We start from the raw sequence: 20,320 nt of genomic DNA on the forward strand, positions 1-20,320 counted from the left end.
CCCAACATTGGCGAGGGTGTGGAGAAATCAGTTCCCTCCTACACTTTCATACACTTATGGAAGATAATTTGATAGCATGTACTAAACGCCATAAAAATGTGCACCCCTTTTGATCCAGTAACTCCCTTCCAGGAATTTATTCTAAGCAAATAACCAGAGATGTAATCAATGATTTATGTGAAAGACATTCATCAGATGTTTACGGCAGGGGAAACCATAAGTCACCTATAAATCCATCAATGGAGGGCTGTTAAGTGAACTTGATAGAAGCTATACATCATTTTTTAAAAGTTCTTTACAATATTCACAATAGCCAAGAGTTAGAAGCAACCCAAATGTCCACTGACTGATGAATGGATAAAGAAAATGTGTTATATACATACAATGGAATATTATTCAGCCTTTAAAAGGAAGAAAATCCTGACACATGCTACACCATGGGTGAACCTTGAGGACATATGCTAAGTGAAATAAGCCAGTCACAAAAAGACAAGTGTTGCAGGTGTCCACTTATGTGAGGTAGCTAAAGTCGTCAAATTCATAGAGACAGAAAGTAGAATAATGCTTACCAGGGGCTGGCAGGAAGGGGAAATGAGCAGCTGTTGTTTGATGGGTACTGAGTTTCAGATTTGCAAGACGAAAAAGTTCTGGAGATCTGTTTCACAACAGTGTGAATATATTTAACACTACTGAACTGTACACCTAGAAAATGGTTAAGAAGGTAAATTTTGTGTTATCACAATTTTTTAAAAGTTCTCTTACAAGACTATCTAGTCATCCATGGGTTATTCATTTCATAAATTACCATACCATAGAACATACTTCATGCTAAACCATACTGCACTACGCTTAATTTTTGTGTGATTCTGAAGGCACTTAGGATGTTGCAGAAACTCATTTATAATGATGATCTTCAAAATGACCAATTACAATGTTAAGAAGCTTCCAGACTTGTGTATTAATTGAGCGTGGCAGTTAATAAAAATACTAGTGTGTAGATTTACTGAATTAAGAAATTATAACAACATAAATGCTTTGTCAGAGGCTAGTTTAGGATTTCCAGGGAGTTTCAAATATTCTGTAACCGTAAACATCCAAATCTTGGAGACTGAAAGTCTTACATGTCATCACACATCAATCCTTTGTCAGACCCTGTTCTGATTTTCTTTTTGTAGATGTGAAACACCTCAAGTAGAGGTACTCTCACCCTCTCCAAAAAGACAGCTCTCTGCAAAGCTGAAAGCAGCTTCTGGACGTCAGTGTGGCATGAAGCCCACACCAGTTTATGCAGACCTCTTAAGATGTTAAATTGTTCGTTACAATTGTTCTTTACATTGCTTCCCTGGTGCCTGAAACAGTGTTAATAAAGATAAAATATCTTTATCCAGTAAATAAGTAAAGATAATTAATTACTAAGGTTGAACTGTAATATAAAAAGACCAAAGTCATAAGAAGTTTAGATACAGTTGACCCTTGAGCAACAGGGGTTTGAACTGCGCGGGTTCACTTGGACACGAAATTTTTACAGTACGGTACTCTAAAAGTATTTTCTCTTCCTTGCGATTTTCTTAACATTTTCTTTTCTCTAGCTTATTTTATTTTAAGAATACAATATATAATAACATGCAAAATATGTGCTAATCAACGATTTGTGTCATTGGTAAGGCTCCCGGTCAACAGTAGGTTATGAGTAGTTAAGTTTTGGGGGACTCAGAAGTTGTATGTGGATTTTTAAATGCACAGGGATCAGTATCCCTAACCCCTGCCCGCCACCCCCCCCTCATTGTTCAAGGGTCAAGTTGTATTTGAATATTTTGCTAAGTGATCGTATAACAATCCTAAACGAGCATTGTTAAGGCAAAACATCTTCTCCTAGAATTAAACATTCTAAATCCACGTCCAACAAAAGTCATGTTCCATAGATCCCTCACTCGCTGGAATGTGAATAGGCATTCTTGATAAAAGGATTCCATGTTCAAATAAATTGGGGAAACTCTGGGTAAACAAAATAAAACTGGTTTCTTTGCCACCAAACCTCTGTAAAGACACTCATTACTATACGACACTATGTACTTCAGTACTAATACTAGAGTAAAGGCAGTACCCAGAACCGCCACTTCTTGCCCCCGTGTAGAACGCAACCACTTTTCCAAGGATCATCCAGCCCACACAGTCTTATTTATAGCAAGTTTGTAAGGGTATTAGTAATTCAGGGAACACCTATATTAGCAGGATTTAGCCAATATACTTAGTCTGCGAAACAAGCCCCAAGAACGATACATGTAATTCCTTTTACCATTTGGATATATGTAACAGGAGTTACTCATATAATAACCCAAGAGAACAAGTTTCCAATAGCCATTGGACATAATGTTGTTTGGTAAACATATAGACTTTTCTTCCTGTGTAGTTCATATAAAATATTCATGTAAGAAACAGAACACTAGCTGATTTAAACATCATCATTTTTATTGGCTATAACACAGGCTTAGAAACTTTTAACTCTAATGGAAATTAAATGCTTTGCATTTAAGATGTTTCCTGCTCTGACCTTTAAACATTAAAATAACTAGAAGCACCACAAAGCAGAAATGATCATGTTTCGCTTAGGTGGTGCTACATTTCAGACCTGCAGTTGTAAGTAAAAAGATGTTTCACCTTCAAGGTCAGAAAGGACAGGACGTCCTGTGTGTAGCTAGAGTAGAAGTCACGGCTGAACCACAAGAACCCTCTTCCCCACCAAAGAGGCAAGAGAAGGCTCAAATGGAGGATGGCCTGCATGCTTGATATCCATCAAATCTGAGCACCTGACTGGATCTCTCAATCATCCTTAGTGATACACAATCTGTGCTGGAGAACGCAAGTGAGTTTTCCTTCATACAACCGCACTGCTCCTGACAATGTGAATACACTGAATGCCAGGCAGAAGCACTAGAGGAGGTTAACTCCTTAAAAAGAAAACTATCACACACCCTCCCTTGTCGTGTGAAATGTTACCAGCACTTGGGTCCCGACTGTTTGAATTTTACAAATCAGGAAAACAAAAAATTAAGTAAAAATGAAAACGAAGCACAACAAACAAGTTTGGGCAAAATGAACCAAGAGTTTCCAGTTTTTAATTTTGCCAAATGAGGGCATTTAAACATTAAAACAAAACAACAACCCTGGCATGGAATTCCTACATGCACGAGCAGACAGTCACAATCCTGGCTGCACCCCAGGATCGCCAGTACCTGGACTGTCCCAGGCTTCTGATTCAGTTACCTGAGGTGTAGCCAGGACTCCATTGTTTCTATAAGCTCCCCAAGTGGCTCTAAGGTGCAGCTAGGGTTGAGAACCATCATCATTTCATAATGGAAAAGGCATTTTGAAACCGAAAAAGTAAGAGTATGATCTCAGATCACGGGATGACTACTAAAAATAAATAAAACTAAACTTATGAAAAACAGACTACATTAACTTAGTATTTCTCGCTTCGCCTCTAACAACCTAGGCTAAAGAACCTGTGGACCAGCAGGTGGAGATCCTTGGTCTACACCAACAGACCACACTTCCCCACCTCTCACTCCATCCGTAACCCTTTACAACCTGGCTTGTGTCCTCTCCACTCCACCAAAGCAGCCCTTGCAAGGCTTGAGAAGGAATCTTTAGGTAGCCAAATCCATTCACTTTTCCTCATTTCTCCTAATTCCATATCTCCGTAGCCCTTCCCAGAGTGGGCCAGTCCTGCCTTCTTGAAACGGTGTTCTTCCTGGCCTGCGAGACAATTCACTATATCCCAAGCACATTTGCAAATCCTTCTTGGAACTCCCTTCTTCCTTCTCCATGGACCCAGATCCTATATCTACTCCAAGGACAAAGTCAAATGCTTCTACCCATCCCGTACGCTCATCCGTGTTCCGTGCATGGGTCCACAGGGGGACCTAGTAGAATTTAAAATGCAGTATTAGTATCAAGGGGTAAGATGAGGTCATGAGCTGAAAAGCCAATCTCAAAGTCAAAAGCCATGAAGACTGACAGTTTTGGAAAGCAGAGCACCAGATGGATTAAGGCAGGTGTTTCAGAACCTAGACGGTTAATATCGTCCATTAGAGTAAGAAACCTGTAACCAGACCTAATCTAGGTACTACCTCTAACTAGCTTGTGGTAACAGCTGCCATTTCCTAGGCACTACGTGGGAACAGGAAATTCATCATCTCACGTAACCCTCATAACTGCACAAGGAATATTGGGCCCGTTTACCTATGCGGTATATACCAGCCATGCCCTTAAAGACTTGCCCAAGAGCACCCAGCGAGTGAGTGGCTGAGCCAGCGAGGGAGCCCACCCCTTTGCGGTCCCAAACCTTGGGAAAATCCCTCCACTACAGTGCACTGCCTCCTTCAATACTAACTTCTCCAAGCCTTAGCTTCCTTTTCCAAAAAAATGAGGGGATTGGTCTTCATGATTCCCATGGTCCATGCTCCACATCTAACCTCCACAATTCTGCGAAAAAGGGGAGACAGGCAGAAGCATGGGCACAGCAGAGGGCCACGAACAAAGAGAAATAAAAGACAGAAAGGCAGCGATAATAGAAAGAGGAGAATGAGAAAAGACAAAATGGCCTTTGGGGCCCCCCCGCCAGCCCAGACTCCCTTGGGTTTGTTCCAGGCTGTTTCAAGTTTTGGAGTTTTTTTTCCTACTCTGAGACGGGTGAAAGGTAACTCTATACTGCATTGAGCTTTCCTTCCAAATCTCATCCCAAAATGCCCTGAGGACTTAAACAGAAAACCACTATGGAAATAAAAGTACAAGGAAGAAAAAAGAGGCAAGAATACACTAGAAAAACAAGCTTTGGGGTTTTCGCTTTAAACTAAGAAAGAAGATTATGATAATGATCAAGTAAAGTGATTCAAAAGGGGTGTTTTCCAAAGAAAGATAATAAATGAGGAATGAGAACAGAAGGAAAAAGCAAGCAGAATGACCTTGATTTAGCAACTGATCTTTATTGATTTTCTTTCACCTTCCTACTTGGTTCTGGGAAAAGTCACAATCCAAAGAGTGTGACATTGGAGCCTACCCTTAATGAAATTAGTGGATTAACAAAAATGTCTGTGAAGCACAAAGGAGGAGGGAAATAACCTTGGAAGAAAGGCTACATCCTTTACTCACCAGGAAAACCAGCAAGAAAAAAAAGAGCACTCAGTGGAAACCTTCAGGGTGGTAAATGTCTTCTATTTTACTTTCCTACAAAAAGCCCTTTAGAGAACAATAAATTATGAACCACCACCTTTCTGACTGATGAAGAATTTTGCAAAGCCATTAAGCCAATACATTAGTACACAATACATTATACCTTAAAGAGTCTCGGGTTTCACAAGTGTCAGCGTTGACATGCTTTGGTTTCAGTGTTGGAGGCATTGTTTTGAGACTCTTTCAAACCCCTCCAAAAAAGAAACAAACAAACATACACAGGTGTTATGCCACACGCCCCCCAAGCCACCACATCCCAGCATCTAAACTCTGATCATTATGTTATTTTACAGGAGAAAAATTTTCCATGCAAGCAGTGTTTGGCAGTTTAAGGGCAGGACACCTAATCTTAAGGACGGTGTCAGAGTGGGGTAACCAACCCTTTAACAGAGGAAAATCTGTCTCACCTTGGCCATGGAGAGCTGGGATGCAGAGATGCACAAAAAATGGCACACACAAGGTATCTTGTGTTTAGGAAGTTCTAAAATTTATATCTATATAAAACTGGCCCAAAAGTGGTTGGTCCAAAGCCAAGGTTATATAGCTGATAAGTGACAAAGTCCTCTGCATTTCAGTTCCAGATTGGAATTTAGTTCTCTACTCCCTATTGCCCCCCAAACAGTTATTGGTTAAAAGAATTTCCCTCTTAATCAAAAACTAATGATGTAATGTATGGTGATTAACATAACATAATAAAATTTAAAAAAAAAAGAATTTCCCACTTAGCTCCAGAACATATTAGCTACTGTGCATTTTAGAAAAGAAAGTGTGGCAAAAGGCACTTTCCAATCTTTATTTATCATATACAACAAATATCTATTCCTCATTCAGAAAAGTCAAATTTACTGCAATTTCTTTTTCTTTAGAAGGTCAATAACTAGATAAAAGGGTGAACTTTCTATTAACATTTCTTAACGAGGGAATTATCTTGTTTCGAAGGGGGGAGGAGGGGAAAGACCTGCTGAGCTCCTTGGGCTTGGAAGGTGAGACCCCACATGCAGAATCATTGAGAATATGAAGTGACCAAAAAAAGCTCAACAGCTCTCAGTGAAACTGTTGAGGAGTTGGGGGTGGGGGGATGAAAGGGAAGAGAGAAGACTGAAAGACAGGAGTAGAAGGCTGAGGGTTTTTAGAGTTAGCCAGAGAACCTGTCAAAACAGGGACACAGCATGAACTTAATCCTTTGGACTCCCCAACCCTCATTAAAGTCTTCTTACCAAAGGCAGCAAAAGCAAAAACAAACTTGTGGAACTGCATCAAACTAAAAGGTTTCTTCCCAGCAAAGGAAACCACCAATAAAATGAAAAGGCAATCCACCAAATGGGAGAAAATATTTGCAAATCCTTTTTTGATAAAGGGTTAATATCCAAAATACACAAAGAACTTATACAACTCAATAGCAAAACAAACAAACAATCCACTTTAAAAATGGGGAGAGTCGGGGAGCCTGGGTGGCTCAGTCGTTAAGTGTCTGCCTTTGGCCCAGGTCATGATCCTGGGGTCCTGGGATCGAGCCCTGCATCAGGCTCCCTGCTCATCGGGAAGCCTGCTTCTCTCTCTCCCACTCCCCCTGCTTGTGTTCCCTCTCTTGCCGTCTCTCTGTCAAATAAATAAATAAAATCTTTAAAAAAAAAATAAAAATAAAAATGGGCAGAGGAACTGAACATTTTCCCAAAGAGGACATACAAATGGACAGCAGGTACCTGCAAAGGTAATCACCATCACTAATCATCAGGGAAATAGAAACCAAAACCACAAGGAGACATCGCATCACACCTGTTAGAATGGCTATCATCAAAATGACAAGAGATAACAAGTCTGATGAGGATGTGGAGAAAAGGGAACCCTTGTGAATTGCTGATGGGAATGTAAATTGGTGCAGCCACTATGGGAAACAGTCTAGAAGTGCCTCAAAAATTTAAAAATAGAACGACCATATGATCTAGCAATTTCACTTCTGGGTATTTATCAAAAGGAAATAAACACACTATGTCAAAGAGATATTTGTACCTCCATGTTCAATGCACCATTATTTACAAGAGCCAAGACATGGAAACAATTTAAGAGTCCATCAGTGGATAAATGGATAAAGAAAATATAATATGTATATATCATATGCTATTTATAGCATATGTTATATATATACACACATATATGTATTACATATGTGTGTGTGTATATATATAGTGAAATATGCAGCCACAAAAAGAAGGAACTCTTGCCATCTGTGACAACGTGGATAAAACTTGAGGACATTATGCTAAATAAAATAAATGAGACAAAGATAAATACTATATAATCTCACTTACATGTGGAATCTAAAAAACCGAACTCATAGAAACAGAGAACCGATTTGCAGTCCCCAGAGTCAGAGCGAGAGATGGGTGAAATGGGTGAAGGTGATCAAAAGGTACAAACTTCCAGTTATAAGATAAATAAGTTCTGGGGATGTAATATAAAAAAAATTTTTTCTTAATTAAAAAATAAAGTCTTCTGTGTACTTACAAATGCTTAGTTCACATGGGCTGTTTGAAGAAATTAAGAAAAAGGGCCAAATTCCATATGATCTAGATGGACATGTGAAGAACAAGGACAGACAGCCCCTAAACTGAGTGCACTCAGTGCAAGCAGAAGCTCAAAGGCACAAGTGAGTTTAAGAACATAAGCCCCTGAAAATTGGCAGGAATCTTAGAGCCTTATACTTCTACCTGGAGGCAACAGCTGGGCTCGAGCCTGTCTAAAAGTAGAATTTAAGGAGCAAGAAGACCTCATCTGGCATCTGGGTATATGAAAGCCAAGGTTAACCAAAGAGTTCCAGGGGGAAAAAAAAAAGAAGAAGAAGAATCCAAAGAAACAGCAGCAAACTAACTGCTTCCTGGAAGGTGCCCTGATCCTTTTCAGTTAGATTCTCGAAGATGATGCCGTAGGAGGTAATCTCTTCAGTGCAGTGTGGGGTCAGGGGGCCTTAAGAAAGAAAAGTGCAGAGCAGAGAGCAAATGTCAGGCCTCCCAGAATTTCAGGGCTCTCAGGAGCTTTGCTAAGGCAGTCGAGATCTCTGCGGGATTACAACATACCGTTAGCGAAGATAAGTGCATGCTTCAGCGCCTGCCCCCATCCACATCCACCTGTCTGTGAGACATACGAGGTCATACAACTTGGACCAAAGATCATTTGAAAACAGAGACACCAAATGGAAAGCCTAGGGGTCCCAGCAGCCAGCCCTCCTCTGCACATGCGCACTCGTGTGGCCATATGGCCCGTGCACGTGTGAGGCATACGTGGGAGCCGGCAGGAGCCCCCTCCCCTCCCAGCCCTTCCGAAAGCGAGCCAAGCAAATTAGAGCAACGCTCAGTTACTCACAGAAACGCGAACAGCGGGTGGGTTGGGGTTGTGGGATTCTGGATTATATTTTTCCCTCTTCTCTGCATGCCAGTTTGGGGGGGAGCAACATGGTTTTGTTATAGTCACACACACAAAAAATTAAAATTGTATTTTGTTACTAAAACCAAAAAAAAAAAAAAAAAAAAGACTCGTTACAGTGGTCATCTTTCGTTCTTTGACTCTTGTAGAAATGAGTTTTGCTCCAGCTGCCGGAATCATTCAAAGGAATGGTACACACAGCTAATAAGAAATAGCCCTACCTGGAGAAATCATGAAACTTCCCTGCAGCTGACCAGGTCCATAAGCCTATAGATACATAGCCTCCCTTTTCTGAAAATGGGGCTAATGTTACCTCCCACACAGATAAGACACTATTCCTGGTGCAGGTTTTAGTTCTTTTGAAAACAAAACACATAGGGAGATACTAGAAAAGACATTACCAGAGGATATTTAACCTGAAAATTTTTTTGTTAATTTGTTATGGTAGTTTTATTTGAATTGCCTATTACTCAAAACCACTGTTTAAATCATTCTGTAGCTCCAAATAATTTTGGTCATCTTGTAAATTTTTTCAGTTACTCCCTACATAGCCCCTTCCACCAGCCTAACCTAAGTTTTTCTATTATATATTTCGGCATCAACACATTTATGATATTGATTTTATTCACATGAGTGCTTTATTGATACTCTATTTCTATTTCTCATTCTTCTTTTCTGGATTGAAAGACCCATGAGGGCAAGAATATTTATTCTGTTCCCCACTATTTTCTTCATTCCTATTACCAAGGACAGTTTGTTGAATAAATTACCTGAAAAGCGCCAAAAACATTTTTTTTCTCGGTTGTTATTTTATTTGACTTCAAATGAAGGTTTTATTAAACCTCCTTCACCCAGTAAATCCTTTTAATGGTGCCTCACCCAGTTTTTCCCTCCCGCCTGTACAAGAGATTTAAGGGATCCATTTCAGTCTCCCTGAGAGTCTGCAAGTATTAACTTCATTTAACAACAAACAATACAGGACATGTCAGAGAGCTGACACAAAGGGCCCACATTCAAAATAATTATCACTAATTTCTATGCTTGGGTGCACCAAACTGGTGATATCAAATTCCACTGAAAATAAATTATCTAAATCAGTGGTTACGAAATCTCTTTTCGTCAGGCCCTTTGGAAAGTGGACAGCCAACGAAGTTCCTCTCTCCCAGAAAAATGCAGGTATGGTAAACACTAAAATTAAGCACATAATCTTAAGGATTTATAGACACCCTCCCCCCAACCTCAGGCAGAGTTTTTCTAAGTATGGATTGTGATGCATTACTGGATCATGAAATCAATGTAGTGGGTCAAGACCAGCTTAGAAGCAAAAGGAAGAAAAGGAGGAAGGGAGGAAGGGAGGAAGGGAGGAAGAGGAAAGAAGAGGGGAAAAGGAAGGAAGGAGGAAGAGAAGTAACAGTAAGTATTATTTCCCAGCACTTTCATTCAGTTGTGGGCATGTGCATGCCCATGCGTGCATGATGAAAGCACTAAGCCAAAATATAAAATGTAGTTCTTATTGTGTATTGCCAACAAAATAATTTAGAAAAGAATACTCTAGGGGTTCATGGGCTCCTGATCCAAATGATTAAGGATGAAACTGCCACTTTACTTGGTTGCCAAGATCCTCAGGAAAGAACATTGCCTCTTATGTGAGTTTTAACCAGAAGAGGGATATGTGCCAAGGCAAAGGTGTAAAACAGGATGCCGAGTTTGAGGTGCTCCCAGAAATGAAGCTTGATGGGCATGGGGTGCAAGGACTGCAGTGAGGCCTTGCAGCTAGAGGAGGCCCAACTTCATTTCACAAACCAAACCCAGGTGGATGACGTGGTGAATAAAGCATGCCTGGGAAGGTCAGGTCTGTGACTAACTGGAGAGGGTGCACCACCCCCAAGAGGCACAGATGTCTTCCTGTCCAGCCAGCTGCTGTCCTAGAGGAATGGCAGAAGCCAGAGGGCCAAGCTTTCTGACTTTCAAAGATCAGCGAGAAATCTGGAGTTGTTAATGTGAAATGTTCTGATTTTTAATATAGGCAAGTAAAGCCAAAAGAAAATTGTTTTTAAACATGGTGCAGGCTAATGCTATGAGTCAAATAAAACCTATCTGTGGGCTGGATCCAATTTTCAGCCCTAGGCTAAGGAAGGAAATATAATTTGTTTTCTGATCTAGAAAGACCTATGGAGGATGGACTGAGGTGGGAGGGAGGAGAGAGACCAGATAGGAGGCTACAGAAATCACTAGATGGGAGATCACAGGGGCCTGAGTAAAGGCTGTAGGAGGAAGGGAGGACACAGGAAATATTAAGGAGACAGAACTGAAGGGCCAATTAGATGTGCCAGCTGAAAGAGAGCAAAGGTGCTTGGGATGACTCTGGTTTCTGGCTTGCATGGCCTCGCAGACAGAGGCTCCATTCACCCAGACTGGGAATATGGCAAGAACACCGGGTCAGGAGATCAGATCGGCAAACAGCTGAGTGCAAGGTGCTTGGAGAGCATCTCACTGGAAGCAACCATAGCAGAGAAGCATAGGGCTGAAGTACAGCAGAAATTATGGTGGAGATGTAGCACTGGGAGTTGTCTACACCTGGACGTCGGTGAAGCTAAAAGTAAGAAGGCTAAGACAGAACCGTAGGACCTACCCACATTTAAGGGATGAGCAGTTAAAGAAGATGCCACAAAAGACATCTACTGGAAGCAGGTGAGGAAGCTCATGGAGAGTCGTGGCCATTTGGAAGAGCCATTTGGGGGAATGGGAAATGGCACCGATGAGAAATCCATGAAAAGATCGCACGTGGCACCAAAGCCCCTGCTGAGATGAGCCGCACTATGGGACCTGTTGATGACAGGGATGCTGGAAACAAGAATCCTGAGGGCACCAAACTACCAGTTGTATTTTCATATATTCCGCAGCCTGTGGGGTAAGGCAGACACAGTGAATGGCTAGGGTATCGCAAAGCAGAGGGTCCACAGGATGAGAAAGACAGAAAGGCCAGGAAGCTGAGACATGCATGCGGCTTGGCTGGATGGAGAAGAAAACCGAAGCATGATGGGGGAGATGGGCTAATACAAAAGTCAGAGGTGGATGCGGCCGAAACCTCCGAGGCCACAAAGTAGGCCAAGTGGGGAATAAGAGGAGGGTGAGCACCAGAATGATAGGAGGTTATAGACAGCATGGAATACCACGGTCCAAGATGTCAGAGGGGGGCTCAAGCTCCTGCAGGTGGTCAAGGGCGTGGCCACTGGGGATGGGTAGCTGAACTGAAGTGAAAACAAAGATGGTTCCAATTAAAAAGTCAAGAGACTCCGAAGCTGGGGGTGGGGGGAAGAGGGGGGGAAGGGAGGGTCTCCACATGGATCCTGATGCGGCTTGCACTGACGCCAGGACCTGGCGAGGAGAGAGAGACTTGGAGCATGTCAAATCCTCAATAAACGAAGCCACGTCGCTGTCAAGTCAGAAGGTGACAGCAACAAGAAGGGGGAAGGCAGGAATCTCAACGGAAAAGGACGCTTTGTATGAAGGTGAAAGAATAAAAGTAGCAGGGGGAAGCAGAAAAATTCAAATCAGCTTCCCACTCACACGGTGCACGTAATGCCAGAGAACCAGCAACCTCATTGCAGAACCCAAAATACCACACATCCGGCCCCCAAATGCCCGACAGATTCCTTGCCTTCCACTTATAACCTATTCTCCCCTTTTTCCTTCCCAATGATGCATAAGGGCACTGCTCCAGGCAGGCCGCGGTGGACAAAGAGACAGGACAGTTGGGCTCCAGGTCTGATTCTGTCATTAACCAGCAGAGTGAGCATGAGCGAGTGAGTCATGTCATCTCTGTGCGCCTGAAGTTAATAATCTAGAAACTGGGGCTGATGATATTCATTCTCCTCACCAGTGGCTGGCTATTTCGAAAAATATAAAAGGCAAAGCAGGAAAATGTTTTAAAGGGCAATTTTATTCCTTAATCCAACTGGTGGAGCTTAAAGCTAAAGAGGTGGCCAAATCCTAAGATGAACATTCCATACGGATGGTTACTTAATTTGACCCAATGATTCTTCTTGGAGCCTCAATATCTCTAAATTGAGGGAGATGGGTTAAATGATGGTCCTGTCTACCCAGGATTTATTTTGTTTGCTTCTGGGGGATTCTCCCTGTGCCCCGATGCCTGGGAGTGTTTCTCTGACCAAGGTTCTCCCAGGCTGAGCCTAACATATTATAGGTATTTATGACTCTGCCCTAACACCTGACAACCCCTCCAGACAGTTGGCTTCCAGCAAATGTCTGGGGGACAGGTGAGCGCTGATGGTCACTCAGAGGTGGTTGGCGGCTTCGCTGAGGAACGGGCTGGACAAGAGTAATCATGAGCGTTCAGGAGAACACAGCCTCTGGGACACAGGAGGTACTCAGTACTCACCGGTGAATAGATTAGTCATCTACGGAATCTATTGGAAATTTTTTAACTGCACAGATAGATGCAAGAAATTCTCAATACCCATCTCAGATCCAGTTCTCCAGTATAAATTTATGTGAATTCCATAAAAGCTAGCTGGAAACCAAAACATTACTTTCAATATTGCCGGCATGAGCAATGCAGTGGTCACTGAGGGCAGGGAAAATGACGAGTCCCCAGACAAAATCATAATTCAGCAAGCTCAGAGGGCAAATTCAGAATTGTATCCTACGGCATCTGAATTTTATTTAGATGTGGCCAGAGTGTGACTCAGGCCTGTGCGTTTTTTAAGGGCGGAAACGAGACCAAAGACACAAATGATTCAATCTGTACGTGTGAGCTGTGGAAATTTCTATAAAAATTCTTTTAGAATTCTTGCCAGTATACTTGAATTTCAAGCGCTAGTGGGGTCAAAACCCAGTATAGTCAGTTCTCATTATCCCCAATAATAAGAGCTTGGAAATCAATGCCATATAGTATGCATCTGAAATCTGAAATGCGGAGACACAAACGTGGATATCTTCGTGGCCAGAGCCACGCTCCTACCCGCTTTGTGGCCAGATGGTACTACAGAGACGGCGGATGTAAAAGCTCTCTGTCAAGCATACAATATGTGCCTATCAGGTAAAACTGCTTGATTTTTATTTTATTTGTATTTTATTTATACAATCACGGGGAGCACTCAGCAGAGCAGTGGACAGAGCACAGGTCCAACATCGTTATGCTCTGTGGTCCTAGCAGAAGTCACATCGTCCCTCTAAAGCCTCAGCATCCCCATTTGTAAAACAAGAATCATTATAGCCACGTCCCATGAAACAGCTGTGAAGGTAAGATGCCATAATACGCTCGTCAGGCCCTCAGCACAGAGGCAGAAACACAGTTGGCGTTCCCAGAATAAGTGGAAATGATTATCATCATTGGAAAGTACACATCGCAAACTGGTGTAGTAAAGATATCCTACGGCAGGTAATTCAAGGAAGAACAGTTTAAAGGTAACTTTATTCCACAATGTCCACTGTGTCTTGTGGTAAGAATACATTTCAGGAGTAAAATGCCAACTTCTCTTTTAAAGATTCTGTTGCTGGTGCCTGATTCTCTAAGACATGCTCTGGTAAAAATCAACAATTTGGAGGTTCCCGGAGGACCTCTAGCACCATCCCGGACTGTGGGATCCCAGACCACCAGACACTCAGCAATCCTTGCTCTTTCACACAGCTTCTCTGCATTAGGGGCCCATCAGTCCATTCCTGTTGGAACCCAAAGCAAGGTAGATGTGAAACTCGACAGCCCAGTCCATGAGGAATAAAAGAGATAAATACTTTAAAACGTTCATTCTCTGTATCACTCACTTTGCACCTGGGTGCTTTACCTTCCATATTTAATGAACTATTTTCTTGCAACCATGTATGTCCTTGTATATTTCTTAAAAGCACTATTGGTACCACTTTGGAGACCTCCCCTTGCACTGGCCTTCCCTAGCATATCATGCATGTTCTGTAAACATCTGATTGGTTGATCTCTACACATTTACAAATATCATTAACTCGTAAAGATGTACTATACCTAAAAGGCCGGAAACCAACAAGACTGCCAAAATCATTGTCAAAATATATGATGTTATGTCAAAATAATAGAAATTATTTTTCTACTAATTAATACTAAATTCAGAACAGATTATTAAACATCCTTCTTAAAGATGGCTTGAGATAAGCAACTAAGTAGTGAGGAATCAAAAATCAGCTTCCTATCACCATGAGTGGGGTTAGCTCTTTCCAGCAAGGGCCGGCTTTATGATGCTGTAAGCCAAAAAGCTGAGCCCACAGGCAGACGACCCACAATGAAGAGGAGCCGGAATGCCACAACCTATGACAAAACCTGGCCACATCCTCCTTCCTTCTTCATCTTTGTCACTCTGAATTCATAAAACTGAGTGAATACAATTTGGAACAACTTCTGAGGCTTAGGAAGAGATTTTTTAAAAAAATAAATAAATAAGACCAAGGTGGGCACAGGTGACTCAGAAGAGATCGCATCCATTAGCACACGAAGCCAAAATAAACCCTGGGGTGGGGGAGAACAGATGGCCTGTGGGAATGGACGGAGCCAGGGGGATTCAGAACCATGGCCGTCTGGACGGCATTCCACCATGGGAGATGCCTATTTGTAGGAGGTGATGTCCATTTTCACCAGATGGCCAGCTCACCACCTGGAGTCTCAACCACCAGGTAAGCTTGGTGACTTGCGAGAATTTAACCTCACCTGAACAGAGAAAACGAACAGAGGACAGAAATTGCATCTTCTGTCACCCTTGGGAGTAATGAGAATAGAATATTGCAAAGGTAAAGATGCCTGAATTATTTTCTACCCATTCTTGTCTGCATGACAATAAACCAAAAACATTTAGAACAGAGAAGAAAAATATCTTCTTCCCCTCACCCTCACAAAAATCTCAGGATGTTATAAACATTAACTGGAGCTGAAGGAGCTGAAAATTCCTTTAAAAGGAGACAATTAGGAGATTTAACTGATTACTAAATCGTTAACTCAGACTATAGATGAATCACAAAAATTGCCGATAATGTCAACTAGTCTGCATCTAAAGATTCAGAAACCATGATGGATTATGGTTACAATTATATTTGTGAAAGGTGTTCGAAGCGAAAGGATGAAAGGAAAGACAGCAATCCTAAGGATGGTTGTGTTCGACTGCTGGGATTAGGGGTGATTTTTCTTCTTCTAACTTGGCTATGAACAGAAGAGTAAGTGATAAATTAATAGCAAGCAGTGTAGAACACTATCCATGGCAAAGGATGAGTGCTTTGTGTTGGTTGGTTGGCTGGTTAGTTGGTTGGCTGGCTGGTTGGTTGGTTGGTTGGTTTTCACTTTCTAGTCCATCACCTGCTGCTCAGTGTGTCTGCAACTCACCACGTGGGTTCAATCCCACCCAAACTGGTCTAGTTGGGTTTTCCTGAGTTTCCCACTGTGGCTGGAAATCACTCAAGTCAAACTCCTCCCATTAAGACTGGGTCAGGGTCCTCCCTCAGATTAAGCCAACTTCTCAGACATCCTCCCAGCACCACCCCCTTCGTCTTCCTCCTCTCAAAATACTTCTGTAAATATCTGAACTGTCCACTTCTAGGAGGTCTGTGTTTATGCATTTCTATTTTCAGGACATTCTTCCATCTTCTTATGGGCAGTTTTCTAGGAAAAGGGACTCCAGCAGAGTCTAGGAGACACCGATACTTGCAGCTAAGCTGCTGCACCATCAGCAGCCCCTCAATAAATGGAAAGGTAGAGTTCCAATAGCCTGATGGCCACGTAACAGGGTATACTTCAAACAAAGGTAATTAATTATACTTCCTGCTGCCCCGGACGCTATGCCATCACCTTAAATTGCTCTAGCTGAGGGCTTTAGGCCGTATGGTCCCATAATAACTAACAAAGGTGCAGTGCCAGGGATAACAAGGTGTGGAGGATTTTACCTGTATTCCTGCGGGAAAGAAAAAAATAAAATCAATTCTTTCTAGTTAGCCTCAGACCTACTCCCACGTGAATCAGAGAGGTACAACAATAACAGCAAAAACTTGCTTCAGATGTACCACAATCCAAAACTCAAACCACAGGAAAACTATCAGGCCTCCTGCCCTCCATGCTGGGTACTGCCAAAACATATCCAGGAGACTCTAAAAAGTGACACTAACTTTTTTGACAAACAGAAGGTAGCAGATCGCGATCTGTTGAGGTACAATGGAGTGTATTACAACTGGAATTTGTTACATACAGAAAGGGAAATCTTACTTGAAGTAGCAACCCCTCTGTCTATCAAAACTACAGAGGTTGAAAACAACTAATCTTTTACCCTAGCAATCAGTCAGTAAGAAAAGGTATTAAACTTTCTCAGCCACATATAGATAGAAGGAGCCCCAGAAAAAACACTGCAAGTGGGACAGAAGAATTCTCATGTTCACCGTTCTTTCTAATCCTGTGGCCATCACTACTGTCCAAATCTTAGGACTCTTTTCCTGAGACAGCACTCAGCCTACCAAGAGAATTAAGTATATAACAAGCACTAAGTAAATGGTAGCTATTATCATTGCTCGGGGCAGAAAAGGGACTCATTCATATAATCAACAAAGACCTGTTGAACACCTACTGTGTGCCAGGCAATGAGTATACAGCAGTGACCAAAACAGAGTAAGTCCCTGTCCTGCTGAAGCTGACATTGTAGTGACTTGACCCCAAGTTTCTTTATCCCCAAGGATTGCAAACTCTAATACCTAAAGGGGCTAAGAAGGTAAAATAAATGAGTTGGATCAGACACTATCTGGCTGTTCACCAAACCGGTTTTCTCTTCCTTCTGGGCTCACTCTTAGATTACATTTTCCAGCCTCTTTCTGCAGGTAGGTGTGGCCAAGTGACGGAGCCCTAATCCATGGAATGTGAGCAGAATGATGCACAGCCCTTTGGGTCCTGTTCCCCTCTTTCTTCCCCCTTCCATCTGCTGGATACAGACAAGCACAGTAGCCTTGGAAGCCACAGACTGAAGATGGCAAAATCACAAAGGAAGGTTCCTGGGTTCCTGAATCACTGCTTGGTAGAGAGCTCCCCGCCAATCAGGTACACTTACTTGGTCTTTATGTGCGTGAGTAATAAAACACTATGGCTTTGAGCCATTACAGATTTGAGTATTGGATTGTTACCACAGCTAACCCGTCTCAGCCAATATGTGATTGAGGTGGGACAGGCAGGGGCTGTGACGGATGTCCCATCTAAAGGAGTTACCACTATTCGACTTTAGCCAATTGTTGCCACGCAAGAATGTAATTTATTTCACCAGTGTGGTCAACCTTCTGATCGTTTCAAGAGAACCTAGAAATCCTGATTTTCGTGGAAAAGCTCCTGATTTTTAAATGATTTTTATTTTTGTTTGACAAGTGCTTGATTTGTGAAAACACATCTGTAGAGAGAAGTGAGTCCTCCGGGCTATGATCCCTGCACTCCATTCCACCACCAGTACCACGCTATCCATAAGTATTTTTTGGCAGAACAGTCAAGAAAGGTTTTAAGAACAGAATAATTGAACAGGATTTTATAAGTATGGTGAGAATGTACTAGGAGATTCTCTTCCTTCCTTTATACACACCACTTCCTTCCTTTATACATACCAGATATCCCATATCTATTATGGGATAAGACATGATCCCAGCCTTTGAAATGTCAGGTGTTGTCTGCACACTTTCATCCGTAGGGCTGAAACTGACTCCACAGTTACCCCACCTTTTAGCAGTTAAGTGGCATTGCTTCCCTGCCCTGACAGCTCTGTCTACTGTCTCCTGTTCTCAGGAGCCCGTATCTCGGTTGTCCCTTAGAATGGGCTTGACTTTGTAGTATATTCTTCCCTCTTGGTCTGAACAAGCTGTCTTACCAGCCATTGAGGCAACTGTTTCTCTAAATGGACATAGGCTGTAACAGTGTATGTCCTCAGTTATAATGAAAACAGATTTTGCACATGGATCATAGTTGTTGAAAGGGTTTCCAGGACCTCAGCGAACCTGGGACTCCCTTTACAAAATTGCTCTAAGGGGCTCAGTCCGATGAAGGAGCCAGACCAGTAGGCCATATCAACTGGGACAGGGGTTGGGAGTGGGGAGGATGGCCTCTAATTCCTGTGGAGCTGCGCAGACTGTGTGCCAGGAAAGGCTACTTAAAGGAGGCAGGACTTGGACTGGGTCTCGAAGAAAGTACGGCTGCTAACCAGACAGGGCTGAGAAGTGCTTCCCAGGCAGAAAGACTAAAAGGCAAGGGGAAGAAATGGGCTTTGGGGGAACTGCAAGTCTGGCTATGGTGGCAGGTAGGAGTTGGAAGTAGTTCTTTCATAAAGTACCCAGACTGCTAAGCAATGGAGCTGAACTGAGTTACGGGGCACCATGGGGTAGATTTATGTTTTATTAAAAACCTCTGGCTGAAGGATGAGATTGGTTAGCAGGGGCCAAGACTAGAAGCAAGGTGGTCAGTTAGCAGGCATGGCTTTGACAAGAACACCGACCACAGAGAGGGAAGGTCTGAAAAAAACTTGGAAGCTTCATGCTAACACTGTTTAATTTTAGTTAGGATTCCAGAGTGTATAGTCTATGTCTTCTCTTCATCCAACTCAAGTGATTGGGTAATTGAATGTCAAGGTCACGCAGTGGCTTCCCATCCCTCCTAATTTAAAAGCTCAAGTCTATGGCATGTCTCCTGTGTGATGTGGCCCCTGCCACCTCTCCTGCCTAGTCCAACACTCACTATCCTCTTGATTCCTGCCTTCTCTCTGGTTCCGAAATAAACCACACTTCTTCCCACCACAGAGGACAGTACCCACATTTCCCTTTGCTCTAAATCTCCGCCTGGTTATTTCCTACTCATTCTTCAGATGTTGGCTCAAGTCTCACTTGAGGAAAGCCTTCCCTGACCATCCTCCTCCTTACTCACCCAGCACTGGAGCTTCCCCTTCACAACACTCACCTCCATTGGTCATTGTATACTTATTCCTGTGAGGAACTGACTGATGTCTCTCTCTCCCCAGTGAGCCAATGTCTGCTTCCTCCCCACTAGATCCCTTACACCCAGCACAGTGCCTGCCACATAAATACTGTCTGAATTAATACACATAAGAAAGAGTCCATTTAGAAACAACAGGCATCATTATTTAAGACTGCCTGGTATTAAAATTAAACCATGGTGAAAAAAATCAAACCATGATGCCTGGGGAGAGGGTGAGTAGAGATGGGGAAGGAGGGTAATGTCTACAGAAGAGCAAGAGGGAACTTATTTCCTAGGGTGATGGTCATGTTCGAAATCCTAACAAGAATTTGGGTTACACAGGTGCATGCATTTGTCAAAACACAGGAATATACACTTAGGATTTCCATATTATTCTGTACATAAAAATCACCTAAAAAATTAAAAATAGATATTGAAGTTTAATTAGTGGCATGCATGCTGACGTGTTTAGGGGTGACATGTACTGATGTCTGCAACTTACTTTGAAATATATCCAAAAAAATAAGAGGAATTCATGGATGGATAGAAGTACAGATATATGATAAAACACATATAGCAAAATGTTAACCGTATCATCCAGGTGGTAGGTAATGGTTGTTCACTGTACAGTACTTTCAACGCTTCTGTATGCTTGAAAATTTAATAAGATGAGGGGGGAAAGCCTGCAGAGTATAGCTGAAGATGTAT

This window comes from Mirounga angustirostris, unplaced genomic scaffold (assembly GCF_029215605.1).
Source record: "Mirounga angustirostris isolate CCGP_5_RB_7025 unplaced genomic scaffold, mMirAng1.0.hap1 SCAF_13, whole genome shotgun sequence".
Classification (NCBI taxonomy): Eukaryota; Metazoa; Chordata; class Mammalia; order Carnivora; family Phocidae; genus Mirounga; species Mirounga angustirostris.